Here is a 22,057-nt window from a genome sequence, read left to right as displayed (position 1 = left end):
TACACAATGAACTCTTATGAATCTGTAAGAAAAATATTTAAATAGAAAAATGGGCAAATATCAGAACACAAACACACAATAATTGGAGTGTAAGTGTAAGTGATCACTAAGCAAACACTGTAGATTCACATAATAAATGATTTTTAAAATTAAGTGGACACAAATTTTTGCCAGCTACATTAACAAGGATAAAAACAATGGAAATATCCACTACTGGCAAGGGTATGTTAGCTATTCTCATACCCCTATGACACGAATTCAACACTCAAGATTTACACAGTCATTATCCTATTTAATGTTTTATTTATAGACACATAAAAAGTGCCTATTTTTGAGACGTCATATGATGTTTCAACACATGTATACAAGGTGGAATGTTAAAATCAGCACAGGTCTATCTCCTCAAATGCTGATCATTTCTTTGTGGTAAAAATACTCAAAATTCTTTCTTTTAGCTTTCTTAAAATACATAGTACATTGTCTCTATCTATATTTACTCTGCTGTGCAATAAAGTACAGGAAATTTTTTTATCTTATCTAAGTATAAACTCATTACCCATCCACCAACCTTTCCCTGCCCTCCCTTACCCCTACTCTTCTGAACCTCTGATAAACAGAGATTTTACCTCTAAATTAGTGCAACTATAAGACTAAATCAACTTACAGAGCTATGTTTTATTCCAAATTCTTAACAATATCTAAATATTTATAAAAATCTGTTAAAGAAAACCTCCATTGAGTTTCTAATCAGTGCCTTTTAACTAACAAGTCTGGTGATAGAATACACTTGTTCTCAAATAGATACATTTCCCATCAAACATGAAATAAATTAACACCTACTATTTGTACTATGTGATTTTCTTTCTCAAAATTCCTATCATTTTCAGAGTTTTTATCTTTTCTGTTATCAAAATAATCTTCCAGAGAAATGAAACTGACTGACATGGCAGGAATTCAAAGATACTGGATAGATGGTCAGATGGAAGAATGGATTGATTGTATAGATGGATGGATGGATAGATGGATGGATTGACGGATGGACTGATGAATCGATGGATAAATGAAAAGACAGAGAGGTTAAAAATTAAGAAGGGAGGGAGGGAGAGATGGTAGCTTGAACAGATGAACAAATGAGTGAATAGGCAAACATGTTTCTTGAAAGTCACTAGGTTCATATCCTCAAAGTCACTGTCTCCTAATTTTAGCATCATAATCATGAAGCCATAGATTATGGGAAAATTCCTACCCAAAAAGCAGTAATAAAAGGAAGAGGGAAAATACTGGTATTAATTGTGTTGTAAGAATATTTTAACAGTTCCATTAACTGAAGCTAAATAAAAATAACATTTAAAAATAAAACTAATAGCTATGCTTTGCCTTAAACACTAAAATTTTTTGTGACAAAAGTAGTACAAATATTTTGAAACATAAGGAACTTTAAATTATTTAAGTAGAATTCCAAATAGATTTTCATAAATCTCTAGGTTTATTTACATCCGAATTCATAATGCACCTAAACATAATATGGCAGATTTCAAATATGTTCCAAATATGAAAGGAATTTAAAGTTTACTTTAGAAAAAAGTCAGTATTTCTAAAGTAGACCATAAAAATAACACAGGAATCCTTTTGAACCTCATGAGTATACTTTATTTATCCTTGAAAAAATATATCCAATGTACCTTTCAGAATGATTTATTAGATGTTATTGTTATAGTGTTCAATATTGTTCAATACTGAACTACTATACTGATTACCACTCTCCACTCTGCGTTAGTTCTATCATGTGCTTTTATTTACCTCCTGAGGCAAAAACATTTTAATTGGTTTAGAGAAGCTTGAACTCTCTTTTATCAATGACAGATTTCGTCAAAATGGAACTAACCCAAGAATGTAGTCCCAGGGCAGAAAAATCATGATCTGCTTTGGGTTTCCAAGATTTAAGACTTATAAACTGACAGTAAAAAAGGAAAATAAAGCCTCTCTGTAAGGTAGAAACTTTTTATTATATACATACATATATATATGTATGTGTAATTATATACAAATGCATGTAAACATATTATCATTTTAAAGTTCTTGAATGTGTATATGTATATATACTTGCAATCATTCCCCAGTATGCATGAAGGGTTGATCCCAGGACCCCCTGTGGGTGCCAACATCTACAGATGTTCAAGTCCCTTGGATAAAATGCTACAATAATTGTGTATAGCTTAAGCATATACTCTCTCATATGCTTTAAACCATTTTAGATTAGGTATAATGTCTAAGACTACAATATAAATATTGTGTAAATAGTCATCATACTGTATTACTCAGGGAATAACAACAAGAGAAAAAGTCTGTTTATGTTAAGTAGAAACACATTTTTTTTCAAATATTTTCTTTTTTGGACTTTTATTAGTGTATGTTTACAGTATATAATTACACCAATTGTAGGGAATTGGTCCATGCACATAACACATTTCAGTTCTTGTTTTCCTCATCCCTCCACCCCCTTTTTTTGTTCCAGCATCAGGTTCATTTCTCAGTTAATTATCACATATACAGATTAAAATGTTTTAAATATTGTTGATCTCAGTTGGTGGAAGGTGTTGGTGTGGAGGCCACAGAAGCAGAGGGCCAACTGTGCAGCTGCATGCACGCAAATACACGTGTGCCCATATGCAGATATGAGTGAAAATGCACAGCACTCAAACACAATTTCATAGACATGCTGATATTCACAGAATATATTTAAATGTCTATAAGAACCATTAATATAGCCAAGTTTTTTGGTGTATTAGTCTAACAGGAAAAGTAAATGAAACTACTCAATATTTCTGTTAGTAGGCTGCTTGCCAAATTATCCACACATTAAATTTATAGAACACCAGAGTCAATTTTAAAATGATTTACGGTTATAGTAAATCCTGCTAACTGCATAAACTTAGGCAAATGGTGCATTATTTTAATAGGCTTATTTAAGTATTCATTTTACAATCTATTATTTACGAACAGTACACAAGAAATAATTTGCTTGTTGAACAGAAATTATATTTATTTAATAGACTTTAATACCATACAGATTTCACTATCAAAACCTGAAGCTAAACTGTGATTTGCACAGTCAAATATGAATCATAATATTTGTGCAAAATATAAACTAGCCACAGTGATAAACACACACCTTTGGCTGTCATTTTCTAAAAATCTTTATTTCATTTTAGTAAGACTGCACAACATAGAGTCTACTCCCTCAACAAACTGTTTAATGTACAATGCAGCATTGTTTTTCAAAAGCCAAATATTAACAAGGATGTAAAGAATCCTTGTACACCGTTGGTGGGAATGCCAAATGCTGCAACTGCTATGGAAAACGGTATGAAGATTCTTAAAAAAAAACCCAACAAACTACCATGTGATTCAGCAATGCCACTTCTGAATACTTATCCCAAAGAGCTGAAATAAGGGTCTTGAAAAGATATTAACATAGCCACATTCATTAGAGTACTGTTCACAGTACCAAAATGCGAAAACAGCACAAAACATCTTTCAGTGGAGGCTTGGCTTTTGCTTTTGCCAAGCAAGGTGACAAGAATCATAAGCCACTAGACAGAGAAGAACCAGGAGAGACAAAACCAAACTGCCTCAACCTACACACTGCATAGGGGCACAGTTCTTCCTTGCACTGATTTCTGGTAAAATCAGTGATACATAAATCAGTGGGCGTGCAGCACATAGGGAATGTAAAGTGAGTTGTCTGCAGTCACTCACTGCTGTCCTTTCAGTAAATCCTCAGTCTAGGCGCAGTGACAAGCCTTACAGCTAAATTGTACACTGCTTTGTATTGCTTTGTTCAATACGGATTTGTTTTCATAAACCTCTTTTTTAATACAGACGTGAACAAAAGTTCTTGAGAACCAAGGACTTTAATGTCTCACCCTACAAAATCAGAGGCTTTTTTAGCAGAGAAAGTTCGCTCCAAGACAAAAGTCATGGCATTTCATCCAGTGATACAATGGCATTATGTCAATGACTTGGCGAAAAGACATTCTCTTCCAAAAGGCACACTTACGGGTATATAGAAATACAGGGTCCAGTCCTCTCCTTAATCTAACATGAAGGGTTTCGGAAAATCTACTCACTCGTCGTACTTTTCCAGTGCACCCACCTGTCATCAGAATGTACAAGTACACATTGTGGAAGACTGGATCTGACCAGTCAAAGTAGCGTGGCCCCCAGGTCTTACAAGTGCTGTCTCATTAGGTCAGTACTGTCTTTGGAAGGGGAAATCTATCTGTTTGTTTTTGTTTAAATGAAGTCTATTGTAACAAAGTTTTATTTTATAGATGTGATTTCCACAAACTCTTCCTTTTCCAAACCACTACCACATCAAAATAACCAAAGGCAGGTTTAAGGATCTTCTGTCAGCCAAAACTGCGATAGGTTGAGCGTTGAAAAGAACACCATCATGATGACTATTGGATGTTCAATGAAACTTTGAACCAATAAAAATCTATGAATCCACAATAACATCTAAAATATCTTGAAAAAATGCCTCATTGTTGCCTCTTGTATTAGGCTATTAAGCCTATCTATCTTTGAAAATTAGAAATCAGAGTAAACAACTAAACATGTTTTTCTGTCTTTCCATAGGAGCCATATTTCAGAGCAACACAATGATCCCGCTTTCATGAGGGAAAACTACCTTACAAAAGACTCCCATCTAATAGTCACAGTAGGAAAAATAAAACTGAAAAGAATCATTATTTTGAAACGTCTAATAAAATTATATATTCAGACAAGGGTTAAAAATTGATTTTAAGACCATTACATGATTGGTTCATTGGGAATTGGATGTACACATGGCACCAGTGTCACTATACATATCATTTTCTTGTTGTAAAGGGAAATTTATATGTATAATGGAATAACACGGCCGTCATTTTCCTAATATACTGATCGGTTTTTAGTTTCAGTGATAATAGGATGACTAGAATCATGTATTCAGGTATAATGGAGTATAAAATATATATTGTTTTTGATATATTCTACCTAAAAATGTTTAACTAGAATTTAATCAAAACTTTGGAACTAAATTCCAGGTTTCAGAAAATGCAAGGTATTGAGTGATAAATTAAAGGACACAATGAGGAACTAATAAGACAATGTCCACAAGGTGGAATATTCAACATACAAATTGGTTAAGTCTCTGGGTTAGGAACTTGCTTTTGATCAAAACACAGATTTACAAGACATGCAATATATGACCCTAGATTCAGTTATGTTTGTAGAAACCAACCATTAAAAAATTTGGTGAACCATTAAGGAAAATTAAATGTGCATCAGGTATCAAATGACACTAATTATAAATTTTATTAAGTATTGTAATGTTATTTTGTCAGTTTGGTGATATGTTCTTGCTTCTTAGAAATTCAGGTCACTTTACTTGGTGGAACAGTATAACACTAGCAATTTTTTAAAAAATACTTTAAAATTTTAAAAAAATCAAACATGAAATGTCTCTATTCCAACTATTCCATGATCCAACCCATGTTCTACCCTCTGGGAAGTACTGTATTCTCCAAGGCAGTTTTCATTAGCTAGAAAGACATTTTTGGCTGGTTGGTTGGATAGCTGGGTGGTGAGATGGTTGGTTGCCTATCTCTCTCTTCCAGAATGCAATCTACAGGAGATTGGATCTTGCTTGTCATATTCACAATTGTGTTTATGCTCTTAAAGAAATAATGGCACACAGCAAATGTTCAGTAAATATTGTTAAATTCATTAAAAATACACATGCAAAAATCACAGCTAACGTTGTACTCATGAACATTTTGTTTTGAAGTTTCCTTTTGCTTAGATGTGTGGTTTCCTTTGGCAATGTGTTGACAATATGGGGAAGGAGATGCTTTTTTATTTTACATATGAATGGAGCTCAGCCTGTGTACTGCCAGGTAACAAAGAGAAAAAGGATGGAAAGATGTGAGATCCTAATTTGGCGTTATTTTAAATCACATGTGAACACTCTGCTGTGCACAGCTGGAAGACACCCTATCAAGTTCAAAGAGCTCAGTTTTCCAGCACCTGTTCCTGAGCTCTAACCTGTTTACACTTTTCATAATAAGATGAAACTCAATGTTTTCAGAAAGCCAGTACACGAGAGCTCTAAACATATCCTACTGGAATTAAATCTTCAGTCCTAAAAATAAAGCTTACAGTGTTCAGATGAAAGAAAATTAAAACATTTTATTTAAAAAAATGTGACACTGAAAATCATAATCCAAAGTAACTATACCAGTGTGAATAAGAACATCTTTTCTAGCTATAGGAGGCATATATTATATTAAGATCAGATTTAAATTTATAAACTACAGAGACTTCAGCTCAAAAAAATAGTAGTAACAGACTTTTGTCATTTATAAACACTAGATTACCAAAAAACTAATAATAACATCATATGCTAAAAAATTTTGATTTGACACTGAAAAATCTATCTTACATAATAAAGGCCACCAAAGACCACTGGGTTATGTGCTTGATGGCAGCATGCCTAATGAATTACTTTAGATTTTTTAATCTAACAAAAAATGGAGAATGAAGAGCAAGCATCACTCATACTGACACCGTAACAGAAAATCAGTGGCTTCTCGGCTATATTTTTACCAGGACACCACTTTTTATAACCAGGGTTATAGCTCCACTTAGGTTCCACTGTCATCCTAAGGTTTGGTTGTCTAAGAAGTATGTCTAAGAAGTTCTAGTCGATTACAAAAAAGAAAAGCTATCTTCACACCCAAGCTATAATAATTACATCTATTTGACAAATAGGCAGTGAGATTTTACTGGTCACTCACTATGCTAGAATCAGAGAATGCAAAGAGGAAAAGGAACATGGTCTTTGTCCTAAAAGTGTTCATATTCTGTGATGGAAACTGCCCTGTTCCCAAGATGTATCCCAACAGAAGCTTCATGAAAGGTGCCAAATATATTCCAAAGATAAGCTCAATCAGATCAAATCTTTATATTAATATTTCCTTAAAAAGCACAAGCTAAATAATCTATTAATATATTAAATTTACATATCATCTGATGATTGATGAGGCAAGATAAAATGTTTATCAAAATTAAAGGTCTATGCAAAGGTAATAAAAGTATTATCAGAAAGTGTTATCACTCAACTAATCCTTTAATATCAATCTAACTTTTTATTGAAAGGGGACACTTTAAAAAACTATGCATGTATCTTAAAATATGCAAATGCATGAAGATATAATTCAGCAACTAACATACCAAGATCAAATAGGAATTTTTTCAGGAATGCAAGGAGACCTAAAGACAATTTGCTATAACCATCTATAGTTTAGATCATTTTTGAGGTCATTTATCATCTATTCAGAATGAAAAGAGATTTTCTATCTACTCAGAATGGAAAGCATATCAGAAACCAATAACAAATGCTAGACTTTAAGTGTTCCCTCTAATGTTTTCTGCATGAATGTTAGTACCTATTTTCTAACTCTATTAGCATTAAATAACACATAAGGCACTTATACTAGTTCTCAATAAATGACAGTTTTTTACTTTTTTATTTAAATAAGTTAATACATATAAGACATTGATAATAGTGCTTAATACATGACAAATAGTCTTTTCACTTTTTAAACTTAAAAGTGTTGAAATCACATTTAGTCTATAAGTATAGCAAAATAAGCCATTAACCATATTTGGTCCATGGGACATAATTTGCCAATCCCTAGTCTAGAATTCTATAACCAGCAAAAATGTCCATTAAAGTTAAGACAGAAGACTCTGAACAGAGTGAATACAAGGAAGCACCAAGAATCTATCTCTATACTTAGACAACAGTTGCATTGACAGAATTTGTCTGAGGCAGTAATTTTGAACTATGGCCCATTCAAAAGAAAGGAATAAGGGCTGGGATTATGGCTCAGGAGTAAAGCAGATACTTAACATATATGAGCCCATTGGTTCAATCGCCATACCATCCCCTGAAAACAGAAAAAAAATAAAATAAATCAACAGAAACTATCTGTAAAAAGATCAGATGACAGATTTACCCAACAAAGACTTTGAAACAACTATCATGAAGATGTTCAAAGAACTAAATGAAAATGAGGGGCAAGTCAAGAAAAAAAAAATAGGTGAACAAAATGGAAATATTAATAAAGAAAAATTTAAAACTAAAAAGCAACTCTACAGCTAAAAAGAAAGGTAAATAATTGAAATGAAAAATTTATTGGAGTGATTGAAAGGCAGATTTGAAGAGGTAGGATAAAAATCAGTAAACTTGAAGATAGAACAAAGGATATTATTGAATCTAAGGAAAAAAGTTTGAGGAATAAGGAATACAATTTAAGGGACCTGTAGAACACCATTAAGCAGACTGATATATACATTTTGAAAACTCTATGATTATAACATAGAGCGAATATTTAAATAAATAATGATTGCAAACACTGTAAGTTTGATGAAAGACATGAATATAAACATATGAGAAGCTCAAAAATCTCCAAATAAATAGAATTCAAAGAAACCCACATCAAGACACATTAAGGTCAAAATTTTCAAAGCTGAAGGTATAATATTGAAAATATTTGTCACATACAAGGGATGTTCAATAGAATTATGAAATCTGTCATCAGAAACTATGGAGGCAAGGATATAGTGGGACCAATACATTCAGAGTAATAAAAGAAAAAAATGTAAACCAAAAGTCTTATATCTAGCAAAACCACCCTTCAAAAGTAAAGGAAAATTAAAGACATTTTCTAATAAACCAAAAGGTATAGGAGCTTAATGCTATTAGATCTGGCAAGCAAAAAATACCCAAGGTTGTCCTTCAAGATGAAATGAAAGGACACAAGACAGTAAACTAAAATCACATAAAGAAAGACAATATAGTTCTTTCTGCTCATCATGGAATAATTAGAAATCAATAACATAAGCAAACCTGGAAAATTCACAAAGTTATGGAAATTAAACTGTACTCTTAAACAATGAGTGGATCAAAGAAGAAATCACAAGGCAAATTACAAAATACTTAGATTATTGAAAATAAAAATCTGACATACCAAAACAAGAACACAGCAAAAAGTAATGCTAAAAGAGAAATTTGTAGTTATAAAAGCACTTACATTTTTAAAAAAACCAAAGAAAAATCTTTAATCAACATCAGGAAAAAGCCAAGAGTATGAACCTCGCATACAAAAATACAATAAAGGATTTACTCAAAACAATCAGAAAATTAAAATATTTTAACATTTCATAAGTATAGGAAAGTAAGGTATATTGGTTTGTTTTCCTGTCGCTAAGACACACTACCTGACACCTACAAGTTAAAGGAGGAAAGGTTTCTTTTTGGCTCACAGTTCCAGAGGTTTCAATCCAGGATCAAAACTGTCTCCTAGGCAGAAACATCATGGTGGAAGGATATGGTGGAGCAAAGCTGCTCTCTTCATGGCAGGGAAAGTAGAGCACAGGAGAAGAACAAGAACAAGAGATATATTATACCATCCAAAAGCATGCCCCTAGTGACTTAACTCCTCCAAGTGGGCCCCCACCTTCTAACAGCACATTCAGGTATGAACACCACTCAATTACATCCATTGATGAGTGACCCCTGTGGTCCAGGCACCTTTCCAGGAGACAACATGGTCAAGTTGATAATTAAGATTAACTGGCAAATAAGGACTGAAACTGTTTGTTACAGTTTAAATCTAAAGTATTCCCCAAAATCTCGTGTTCAGAAATGGGGCTTTTGGAAGGTGATTGGATCATGGGGACACTATACTCATCAATGGATTAATCTATTGATGAGTTCATAGTTGAATGTGCTATTAGGAGGTGGGCTCTGGTTAAAGGAGGTAGGTCACTGCCAGCAAACTGAAGGGTGTGTTCTTGTCCCTGGCTCTTTCCTTCTCTCTGCTTCCTGGCTGCTATGGAGTGAGCAGCTTTCTTCCACCATTCCTTAGAGCCAGGCAACCATGGACTGAACCCACTGAAGCTGGTAGCCAAAATAAACCTCTCATCCTTTAAATTATGGCCATCGAATATTTTGCCCCAAGAAAGAAAAGTGATTGATACATTGCTGCTATTAAGAGACATGATTATGTTGATGAGAAAATTTAGCCAGGTCTCAGGATTCAAAATCAATATATAAAACTACTTGCATTTCCACATAAGTTCAACAAATAATTAGAATATAAAAAGAGAATATCAGAATATCATATACAATCACATTAACTACCTAGTAATTTAGCTAATAAAAAGTGTGCCAAAACTCTAAAGTGGAAATTAAAATTAAAAGGATTGCTGATAAAAAATTCAAAAAATAAAAAATTAGAACTGGTAGAAATGAAAGATTTAATAGGATAGATAAAGTTAAATATCTACATGCATATATATGCATATATATTATATATACATATATATAATATATATTATACATTATATATAACATATATAGAACATATATATAATAAAACTGTATGCACACTTTAGCTGTTTGTTGTACTAATCAGTGTCTGGAACCCAATGGCCACCACTTTGAGCACCTCGTGTAATTGTAGAGGCCAAAGGTAACTTGTATTATTTTCATGATATCTCAATACATTTAGTATTAAAATATATTTATACAAGGTTTTCTTTTCCTGATATATACATTTTTTGGTAGTCTACCCCTAACTAATCTTTGGATTCAACACAATTCTAGTCAAAAATCCCAGCAGGTTTTTTAAAAAGAAATTAACAAGCTGAGTCTACAATTTATTTAGAAATGAAAACATAAAATGGGTGAAGAAATTCTTTAAGTTATTTAACAAAAGTGGAAGGGAAGCCCGAGATCATGTCATCAGCAGATTCGGGGCTGTTGCTTTTTGCTCCCCAAATGGCACATCTTCCTGAATCCTCTCATGATAGAAAAGATGAACAGTCTGTCCTCAAATAGTGGGAGGAAACCAACGTGCTCTCTCCAATCTCTTTTATAAAGGCTTTAATCCTATTCAGGGGAGCAGAGCCAACAGGACTTAATCACTTTCCCATGGCTCCATCTCTTAATATCATCAACAATGGAGATTAGGAATAAATGAATTTTTAAGTGGCACATTCAGACTGTAACGAAGCCTAAATCTAAGCCAAAAATAGTGTGCATTTTTTCCATTCTTATTTACTGTCTTTCTTCCTCCCTATTCCTTCCAAACCGGCCAATTTTACTTTCACTGCAATGTCTACAAAGGAATCTCTAGCCAACTCATAGTACTGTATGGTAACCTGCAAACTGGACAGGTATTTTCTGTACAGATTGGTCAATGAGTTTGCTAGAAAGGAAGAAAGAGTTTAAGTGTCCCACAGTGAGTTTCAAGACAGACACCAAACCCTTATTTTTTTTCCAAACCCTTATTTTTATTCATGTCTCTGCACCTTTTTTACTGTGTTTTTCTAACCCAGTTTCCTGGCACTATTATTCTTCAAATAACCCATGCCCCTACATTGATAGGAATTCGTCACATATACCTTTGTCTCTCCCCTTTTTCTACTGCTTGTTGGTGTTGAGGCCACTTTTCCACTAATTCCAGAGATAGTCACTGAGTGGCCTCTGAGAGACTGAGAAGCACTTTAATAGCCTAGTAAGACAATGGCAGAGAGAATGACTACAGGCTCTGTACTGGGGAAGAGGGATTGCTAGGTTGGGAAGCCAAAGTTTTGCACCCCAAAATAAGAACCGAAGGTGAAGTGTAAACTGAGCAGCCTTCCCAGGGAGTACAGTTCAGATCAGAGCACCTCAGACTGTGACATTTGGTCTGAGATGATTTCATTTTCTAGAGCTCTCAGAGACTTGTCAAAGTCACATGGAACCCCTCTGCAGGAAGATATTCTAAGCCTGAAACTATTTTCTATAAACAATTCTGCGACTGCAATATTGGGCACCAGTTAAAATATAGCTAAGCACCAAAGGAGACATGAAAACATGAAAGAGCATAAGCAGAAATGTGATAGGACTTAATCAGGTCCGAAAGAGCTCCAGATATTAATTTTAACAGATACAGATTTTAAAATAAAATGAGTCAACCAATCAAACAAATTGTATTTCCATTTGCAAATACTGTCCATAATAATTTGACTTAGGAGGCATCCTTAGAGAAATGAGAAGCAAGACAAGGGTCTGGCAATCCTCTGTCTCCAAGTGCTGTTCCTGGGCACTGAAGGGACCAATCCAACAAGGTCTCGGCATGGGACCGTCATGCAGTAGACCCCTGAGGGATGGCAGTGGAGAAGGAAGAATCTCATACTACCCACACTCTTCTCGAGGTGATGTATCTATCAGGTTTCTGAGTGTCTTGTGACCTTCTCTACATAATTGAAGATTGCTGACATTAAATTTTAAACACTGGAAAGCTCTCTAGGACTTACAGTATAAGACAGGACATCTTTGCCAACTTCAAGAGATGCAAGAAGTACAAGACAGCTGTGGAGCTAGAATTATTCATAAGAGATTGGATAACCTCCAACACTCAGACCCAACCATATCACCATGAGCTCTACTTACCATAGTATCATCGTGGCCCACTTGACCTAAAGTTTCATGTTAGCAGAGACTATGTCACTCTTATTCAGTATCCTTCCCCCAATATTTATCACAGTGCCCAGTACTAAGTGGAGCTTCAACAGATGTTTGTTGCATAGTCACAAAACTTCGCTACTAGCTGAGCCACTCCATGTATTTTGGTGCTAATGAAATAGAAATGTACTGAGATTAAGTAATCTACCCTGTTACTTAATCAGTGAACAGAATGGTACTCAATTCCACAATTAATAGTAATAGCTAATAGTTTAATAACACTTCAATATATCAAGCACTTTTTAAAAGAATTTATATATACGAACTTTTAAGGATAATTACAGCCCTATTTAGTAGTTAAATGAGAACCCTCATTGTAAATATAAGAAAACTGAAGCACAGAGAAGCTAAGTAATTTTTCTAGATCTTATGATTACTAAAAAGGTAGTGTAGGGATTCAAATGCAGGCAGTCAGGCCCCAGAGTTCAAGCTATTAACCACCCCCAACTCAATGGGAATATTATGGATGTAACCTTTGATTCTTTTTTCCCAGTGAGTTCTATCACAGTATGCTGTCCATTTCCTAAAATGCAATCAGCTTGATCGGTAGTGTCTTGACTCCGAATCTTATTCTCTTTGCAAAAGTTTCATCTTAAATGACTGAGCTTTCTTTCATAAGCAGCTGAAAGGCTACCTACTCTATCCACTTTTTTGAAGTATTGAATCAATAGGTACTGCTACCTGAATGAATTACTTCTTAGTGAAAACTAGTTGGGTCTGCTACAAAACCTAGCCCAACTGTGACAAAGTCCAAATATGTAAAAATAATAATACATTCTCACAGCAAGAAGTTTTACTTAAAACGTGCTGGTTAACTGGCCGGCCATGTTAAACTAATCTTTCCCAAAAGACTTCATATTTTTCAACCTTAAACACTGTACATTGCAGTGATGAGATACAATGTTTCTTATGACACAGTAGTTTGACTACTCCATTTTGCACATAGTCTAATTATTTTTAAACTATTAGTGTCAGTCAAGCACCCACTGCCTAAACTCGTGGCCCTTCCCATTTGAAGGGTATTGGCATATTTGTAGGAATAGAGAACTGTATTTTCTATTCTCCACATACCTATTTTAAGGACATTTATTTGCTATGTCAGCATGCCAATTTCATATGTCAAATATATGCTTCTTATCTGTGATATGATGCAATCAATATGTATAAAACCTTCTGTTCTCAAATTTATTTAGATGTCAATATTCTCTTTAGCCAGATGTGAAAATTGTTATCTGTTTAAATCCAACACAAAGCATAAAGAGAGTTTTCACAGAACTAAAGCATCATTTACTCAAATTTAAATTGAAGATGGTTAGCATTTGGGAAAAAATTGCATACTCCAGGCAATCCACAGTGAATGCCATTGGAGAATATCTCTCCACATTATTAAAAAGAGTGATGCAAGAGAAAAGCATTTTAGCACATTGAGAAATGCACTCCCTTATGAGATAAAATATCCCATTAGTGCAGATGTGATCCTGGACTCTCATAAGATGGCAGACCTGAGGTCACAGGCAATGCAATCTGTGGTGCACAATTTACCCACAATTGGGCTAATATTGCACAACTGAAGATTCATGGTCTTATCATATCTTGTCACCTTGTGAAGTTTCTGAAGACCAGTATTCCTTTAATCTCTCCAAAAAAATTTTTACATACATGGCAAGTCCTGCTACCGGGGACATTTGCTTGCTTGGTTGGGGTTCTCTTTCAGCAATGCGGACGTTCTACAGAGAAAGTACCTTCATTTTAACAAACAGCATTACTGTGCCCCAGGACATCTAATGTCCCTGAAGATCCTCCCTGCACCCTGCCCTTTGCCTTGGGAGGCCAACAGACAAGAGCCACAGTAACAGGCTCTCCTAGCCTCTCCTCAGGTTTGCTCTTGGGCAATGGTAAGCCCAACCAAGAGATCAGAGGGAGAGAGGAGAGCGTAGCTGGGCTGACTCGAGGTGGTCATGACCTTCCACAGAAGGTCACAGCTCTCAAAACACATGATTCTCTCCTTCCAATTGCCCACACCCTATGTCTGCTCTTCTCATTGGTCTGATGGTGGGTACATTCCTTCTGTTAGACCCAGAACACTGCTCTTGTAATCTCTCTACTGACCACTTCGCTAATGTGGTCCCTTTACCCCCAACACATGAATTATCTTAATTTGGATGTGCCATCAGGTTATACTTGAATTTGGTTAAAATTAACATCAGAAAAAAATTCTCAAATTTAATAAATCACATCTAGAAACTGTGTTCAAAATTTTCTTTATGGAGTACATAAACTTTCTTTTGCTTAAAAAACAAATAGTTAAAAAATTTTAACTAAGGTGACTAAAGAGCTTACTAAATCCTTCTTTTATCCTTTCCAGGAAACCTAAATGACTCAATATAAATCATGGGCCTAAAAGACTATCTTCCATCCTTTAGTGGGCACCTAAACCATTTAGCTAAGCACTGGAGATGTAACAATTGATAAAAAAAAAACAGTCCCCACCTCTCAGAAGCTCAGAGAATAGCCAGTAATCACTGTGCCATATGATGAGGACAGTGATGAATATGAGAAAGAACACTGTAGCTCAGCGTGGGATACAAGTGAAAGTTTCCTGCAACAAAAGTGATTTTTTTTTAAACATGGAAGAAACCCAATCTTTTATACAGCTCAGAGAGAAGGAGAAAATTTCTGAAAGAGATACAACTACAGCATGAAGAGTGAGAACAAAGTTAACGTGTCAAAAACCGTTGCATATCTTGTGTTTAAAGAAAAGAAAAACTTAAGATACCTTTTGTTTACTTGGAGGATGCAAGGTAGAGTATTTTAAATTATTAAAATCAGTTCAAGTGTTGGAAGCCAGAAGGACTCTATCTCAACTCGAGGATTTATTATCGCTCAGCCATCTGTGACCAACAGTCCCTACAGAATTGTTCCAAATTTATTTTCCCAAGTTAAATCTATGAAGAAAAAAAAACTTGGCACCCTTTCAGGAGGTAAACATCTGGATTCATTTTGAACACGTAAGAACTGGATACCTGATATTTTAAATTTTTAATGATCATAAGGAATAATGTAGAAATATATTATCCTATTGTAATAAAGTAGAAAGAATTAATCAATTTAATTAGAGGACTACAAGAGTGGTTGGAATACCGAAAGGTCTACAAAATTGCAGAATACATTTTTGAAGATAAAAAAAGCAGGCCAGGGGCGAGAAAATGTTTAATTTAGGATCTGAAGTCCCAAACTTTGTTTAATTTGGAAGATTAGTCACATTAAAATTTTTCTTTAAAATGCATTTCAAATATGAATGCCTGCAAAGTAGATAACATACATATAATATAGGTGCCAAGGAGTGGTGTTTATCTCATTCTCAGAGTGAGATACAACTAGAGAAAAACCTGGAATTATTGTCTCCCTCAACCAAGAAACTAAGAATAATCAGAAGCACTGGGTGGAATCTATTGTTAGCAGAATCCTGAATACTGTGGAAAATGTCTACATTTCCACAGGTCTTCTGGATCCCTTCAGCGATCGGTGTAGATGGGCCTGTAGTTCCTCTTTGTCAATCCTCCAGTCTATTTCAGCTGTCACTTGAAAAGGGGTGGAGGAAGGAGTCTGTCTTTCCAGGTCACAGGACAAAAAGAAGAGTGGTTTTCCCAATCAAAACACAATGAGTCGGTGAGGCCATCTGCAAAACAGGGCTGGGGATTAGGGTGGGGGATGAATGAGATCTCAACCAGCAGGAGGAAAGATCTCAACCAGCAGGGCCGAGAGGAAAGCCCTAAGAAAAAGTCAAGCCTGGGCTCCTACTTCCTGACCACCACTGTCAGAAGCAGGCCAGCACTGTGCACTCTGAGGGGCACTTCTGCTCGTCCTTGCCACCAAGAGCAATAAATACCCCTTCCTTCCTCTCAATGTAATGGGATTATCTGCACATGTGCCTTTGCCTTAGCTTCTGCATATTTCCTTAGTGAGAATTTATGAAAGGGCCCCTTCATAGGTAAAGGCCTGTACTCCGTGTATACACAGCCATGTACCCTGCCGTGTACATAGCCATAACCAAGGTAGCTAACAGGTGAAGAATTTTATCACAATGTTATAAATTTTATTTTCATTTTTTGTTGATAATGAGAATTGAAGAGTTTCAATTTACAATCACCAATGATTTGTATGTGTATGTTTGCCTGTGTCTTTTTCCTGCTTGTCACTGCTTCAGTTTTGTTCTGTTTCCGTTTTTGTTTGTTTCATGGTACTGGGAGTTGAGCGCAGAGCCTTCGCACTGAGCTGTATCTCCAGCCCTGCCCCCTCTTTAGTTCACGTTTGCAGCACATGATGTTTCCATTCCCTGTGCGGAGTTGGCCCATGTACAGGATGCATCTTCATTCCTGTTTCCATCCTTTCCCCTTCAATCCTCCCCCATCTCTTGGTCTCCTGCCCCTTGAGAAAGATCTCTCTCCTAACTTCCTATTTTCTATTTTTTATGTTGCTCTTTATTTATAATTTGGGTTCCTCATGTAAGAGAAACCATGTGATATTTAAGCTTATGTGTCTGATTCCGGTCACTTAACATTATGGTCTCAAGGTCTCCATTTTCCTACAAATCACTCAAGTTTACTTTTCTTTATGGCAGAGTACTACTCCGTTATGTGTAAATACCACATTTTCTTTTTCCATTCATCTGGTGATGGACAGATAGGCCATTTTTAAGATTTAACTATTATGAATTATGCTGTTATAAACATGGGAATCCATGTATCACTGTAACACGATGTCTTTAACACTTTCAGGAAGATACCCAGAAGGGGAATAGTTGGTCAAATGGAATTTCTAGTTTTACTTTTTTGGGGAATCTCCATAGCAGCTGTACTGGTTTACACTCTCACCAACAATGTAGAAGGGTTCCTTTTTCTCCTGCAGCCTTGCCAGCGTTTGTTATTATTTTTATTTCTTAATGGTGGCCATTTATTTTCAGGGTAAGATTTTCTTTACTTTGAGATAGGGTTGCAAAGTTGCCCAGCCTAAACTCAAATTTTTGATATGGTCTCAACCCTCTCACAGTGCTGGGATTACAAGCAAGTGCCACCACAACTAGTTTAGATTGCTGTCCTTTTGAACTGGCCGCATCAATGTATTTTCATCTTCCTACATACTAACATCATGTCATGGTGAGTATAATGAAACTTGGTCATGAGATTATTCCACATGACTTCCAGTTACAAGACAGAAGTTTTGCAGGCTGTATACTATTTGCTTGGTATGAGGGAAATTATGAGTGATTACTCTACTTTTTCTGGATCAGTTAAATCAAAACCTTAAGATGCTGGTAGAGAAATGCCCCAAGTTTGGCTTAGGCTAACTAGACTTACAGATATTTTAAATTAAATATGCAAAATGTATTTATTCAATTGGGGTAATAACGAAGCAACACCTTTCTTTCTCTTTCAGGCCAAAGTAAGGAAATAAACTCCTTATTCTTAACAATAAATAGTACTGGTACCATCTTTTTATAACTTGTCTTGGTTCAACACATAATGCATCTTTTAAAATCATACTTTTTTGGTAAAGGATCCATAATCATTTTGCAAGAGAATTTTCTTAAACCGCATAATGTTTCTTAACAACTTAGAGATATTTTAAGGCACTTAAATATCTTTCAATGTTCCCTCCAATTTTTATTTTTAAATCCTTAAATTTCTACTTAGCACAAATGATTATTTTCTTTTTTAGAGTGAATAAAATTGACTGTCAACACATTAATGTACTATTAATGCAGGTTATTTAAAAGCAGGTACAGCATTCAAAAGTACTAGTCCTTCATCCTGTCATAACTTTGTCACATATGACCTTTTGGCCCTTTCATTTCTGAGCAACCACTGTGGGTTGACACAGTGCTTTGCAGTTATGAATATGAAAGAGACAAAAACTCTGCAATAAAAACTGGTTTATGATTAGAGTTTCCAAGCTCATCAAATAAAAATACAAAATACCTGGTTAAATATGAATCCTGGATAAAAAAATTTTAGTATAAGCACGTTTCAAATATTTCATGGGACATATACTAAAAAATGAAATTATTGTTCACTAGAAATTTCACTGGAGATTTCTGTTTTTACTTGGCAGGTCAATAGTGATATAATAGAGTACTAAAAGCCCTTTTTCTCTTCTAATAAACGTAAAGCAAACAGCTGTATAAGTGCTACAAAATAGGAACCTAGGGCCAGGGATTTAGCTTAGTGGTTCTGCTGCCTGCCTCACAAGAGCAAGGATCCGAGTTCAATCCCCGGTACCAAAAACAAAGAAACAAATAGGAACCTAACCATGCTCAAGAGGTGGAAGGTCAGAGAAAAATTCCTTAGAGCTGTTTCTGAACCTTGTGTCTTGTGTCCAGCAAGCAGATGATCCTACTGATGTTTCCAAGAAGGAGGAAAGCATGAGTAAAGGTAGAAGCCAGGAGAGAGCCACACATCTGGGAATGCATTCCACTGGGGCTGGCACAGCAGCTCATATTGGGAGACATGTAACAAGGCCTATCATAAACAATGTGTGTAAGCCCAGATTATAAATTATGAAATCAAAATAGACCAAATTATATTTCCAGTGCATTAATTATAAATTCAAGGATATAATAATTTAGTAATATGTAAGTTGGTGGTATTTCTGCCTGGAAAAAAAGACAGCTACTTATATCAAGAGTTATTGCTCCCTCTACTGGCAGGAAAAAGAAAAACATAGGTGATACCAAAGCAATATGAAGGTTGCATTATAAATCACTTGTTAATATTGACAATTTCATAAACTATCTTAAATTGTACAACTGTTTTCTCCTTCACAGATACCTCAATTCAGAAACTAGTGAAACAAAGACGCAAAAAGTTGAGGAATTCACCATTAAATGGTTCGTGTCAAATTGATTCAATGAACCTCACCAAAGTTCTTCCTTTCCTTATCAATTTTTTTCCTGCATAATCCAGCTGAAATTTGTCAGAGGAAAAACAGTAAATCTGTTATTAACTACACTGTCTAACTTCCTAGAAGGTAGTTATGCATAAATAAGGCTTATTCTGTGAGCTTCTAAAAGTACTGTTTCCATGCTAAACTCAGTAAAATATAAGCACCACAAGAGGGACTTAGCAATCTCTGCTTTTAACAACTGCCCCTAAGCGACTGTTATCAAACCCACTGGAGTAGCACTTCTGCAATCCAAATACTGCTCAATAAATAAAACTCTCCAGCTACCAACTTGTTGCGGAACAGCTGACTGACTCCTGGCATCCTCAATTAATTAGCACCACCTGTTTAGCAAAAGTCAGTAGTTCCCATGGTCTAGTAGATCCGCTCTAAAAATCTCTCCCTGGCAGGAACTCAGTCTCTTCACCAGCTGGGCCTGTCTCTCCTGCTCACATTCCTCTCCCAGGCCCCAATTCCAGTGAGGTTTCTTTCTCTTTGGCCCTGTGTTAATCAGCTTTTCATCCTTGTGCTAAAATACCTGAGATAAGCAACTTAAAGGAGGATAGGTTTATTTTGGCTCACGGTTTTAGAGGCTTCAGCCCATGGTAAGCTGGCTGCAATGCATTGGTCCTGGAGTGAGGCAGAGGATCGAGGTGGGGAGCTAGCAGAGGAAAGCTGCTCTGTTCATGGTAGCCAGAACTCCCTCCCCATCATAGAGGGGCAGTGCTCTTCAAGGCCACACACCTGGGACCAGCTTCCTTCCACTGAGCCCTACATCCTAATGTTCCCACTACTTCCCGGTAGTACCACCAGCTGGAGACCACACCTGCAATGCACAAGCCTTTGAGAAGACATTCAAGATCCAATCTATAACAGGTCCCCACTCTGCTGTGTGTCTCCTGCAGAAAAACAGCCCATGCATTAAAATGGAACTTCATTTATTTCAAAGTCTACTGAAGTCTCAACAGCTATTGTATTAATTGCTACAGGCTTACTATCTTAACTCTCTCAATCCTACCTGTTCTTCATATTTAGACTCCTTCCTATATGCTGTGTAGTATTTAGTGCATTCTTGTCAACTGATGGGCCAACATATACGTGGGCACATCAGACAGGCTAATAATTTGACACCCTTCTAATAGTGGTTAAATGTTACTCCAACCCTGATGTATAGGTGAGGTTGAGAAGAAGGAGGTACTCAGAGCTCAGCTACTCCTACAATTCCCAAAACTTTCATACAGCTCTCCCCAAAACACAAGCCCTGCAGTAGGCATGTCCTCTAAGGATTTCACCATCCTCTTCCTCCTCCTATTCAAGAAACTACTCAAAAATATTCATTCCAAGTACACAGAGTGCATAAAAATAATACGATTTTCTCAGTCTTGTTTTCTACCACTGTCTGGCACACCCTACAGACTGGTAACAGCACAGTTGCCTGGCTAGCCTACTCCATAGCCAGCCCTAGTTATAACTGAAGTAAGTCTTGATTCCCAGCCAAAAGGCCTAGATATTCCGATGTTCTGCATTCACCATGGGATCTATCACGATTCAGTGCACACGGATGTTCTCAATCAATACTTGATGAGTTTTACGATAATCATGAATAGTCATCACCATACTGCTGCCTGATATATCTAGTTCAGAAGTCTTAGAGATGTTATAAATGGACTGTTTGATAATATTATGTTTATGTTTTCAGGCTGCTGGTGTAGAATTCTTCATATGCCATATATATGGCATATATATATGCATGCCCAAGTTAATATACAGTCACTTCAACCATTCCAAGCTTATAGAATTAATACTTTTATTTCTATCTATATTATTGACTAGTTAACCTGAAAACACCAAGAGTAAAGCAGTAGAAAAGGAAAAAATTAGCAAACATTTTTAAATGCATCAAATAGAGTTTCTAAGTACACAATAAAAAGAGGATATATGCAAAACCTTTTACAAATTAAAGATGATAAAAGTAGAGAGCGGATTATACATATCCAATTTATCTGATGAAGTTGCGCACTAAGTATACCAGAATTCCACTGCTGCAATGAAAATTCCTACATATTACTGGCTTTAAATAACACTCGGTTGATATATCACTGCTAGGTCGATCAGAAGTCTGAGATAACCTGTTCTATGTTTTGGATCTAAGATTGAAATGAGGTGTCAGCAGCTTGAGGTTTGCAGGATCTGAAAGAATCCACATCCAAACCCATTCACGACATTGACAGAATTCATTTCCCTTGTAATTGTGGCACTGAGGTTCCCATTTCCTTGCTGGTTGTCAGCAGGAGCTCCTACAGGCCACAGACATTTCTTGGCATGTGGTTTTCACTATCTTCAAAACCAGAAAAGGAGCATCAAATGACCCTGAGTTCTCTGTCTTACCAGTTGAAGCCTGGCTCATATAGGATTCGTGTAATTAGATTATGCCTAACCAGATAATTTCCCGTTTTACACAAAATGAAACTTATAATTATGTATAATGTGTGT

At 35.7% G+C, this 22,057-nt stretch overlaps 1 long non-coding RNA gene across 5 annotated transcripts in view; it reads right to left on the bottom strand.

The window, feature by feature from the left end:
- Positions 1 to 22,057, bottom strand: part of LOC110344879 (uncharacterized) — a 465,109-nt gene that overhangs the window by 410,743 nt on the left and 32,309 nt on the right. The window lies entirely within an intron of this gene.

Source organism: Heterocephalus glaber, unplaced genomic scaffold, assembly GCF_053883595.1.
Source record: "Heterocephalus glaber isolate CG9 unplaced genomic scaffold, H.glaber_assembly_v1.0 deba00000768, whole genome shotgun sequence".
NCBI classification, from domain to species: domain Eukaryota; kingdom Metazoa; phylum Chordata; class Mammalia; order Rodentia; family Bathyergidae; genus Heterocephalus; species Heterocephalus glaber.
Note: the sequence above shows the minus strand (reverse complement) of the source record. Positions and strands in the feature narration are given on the sequence as shown.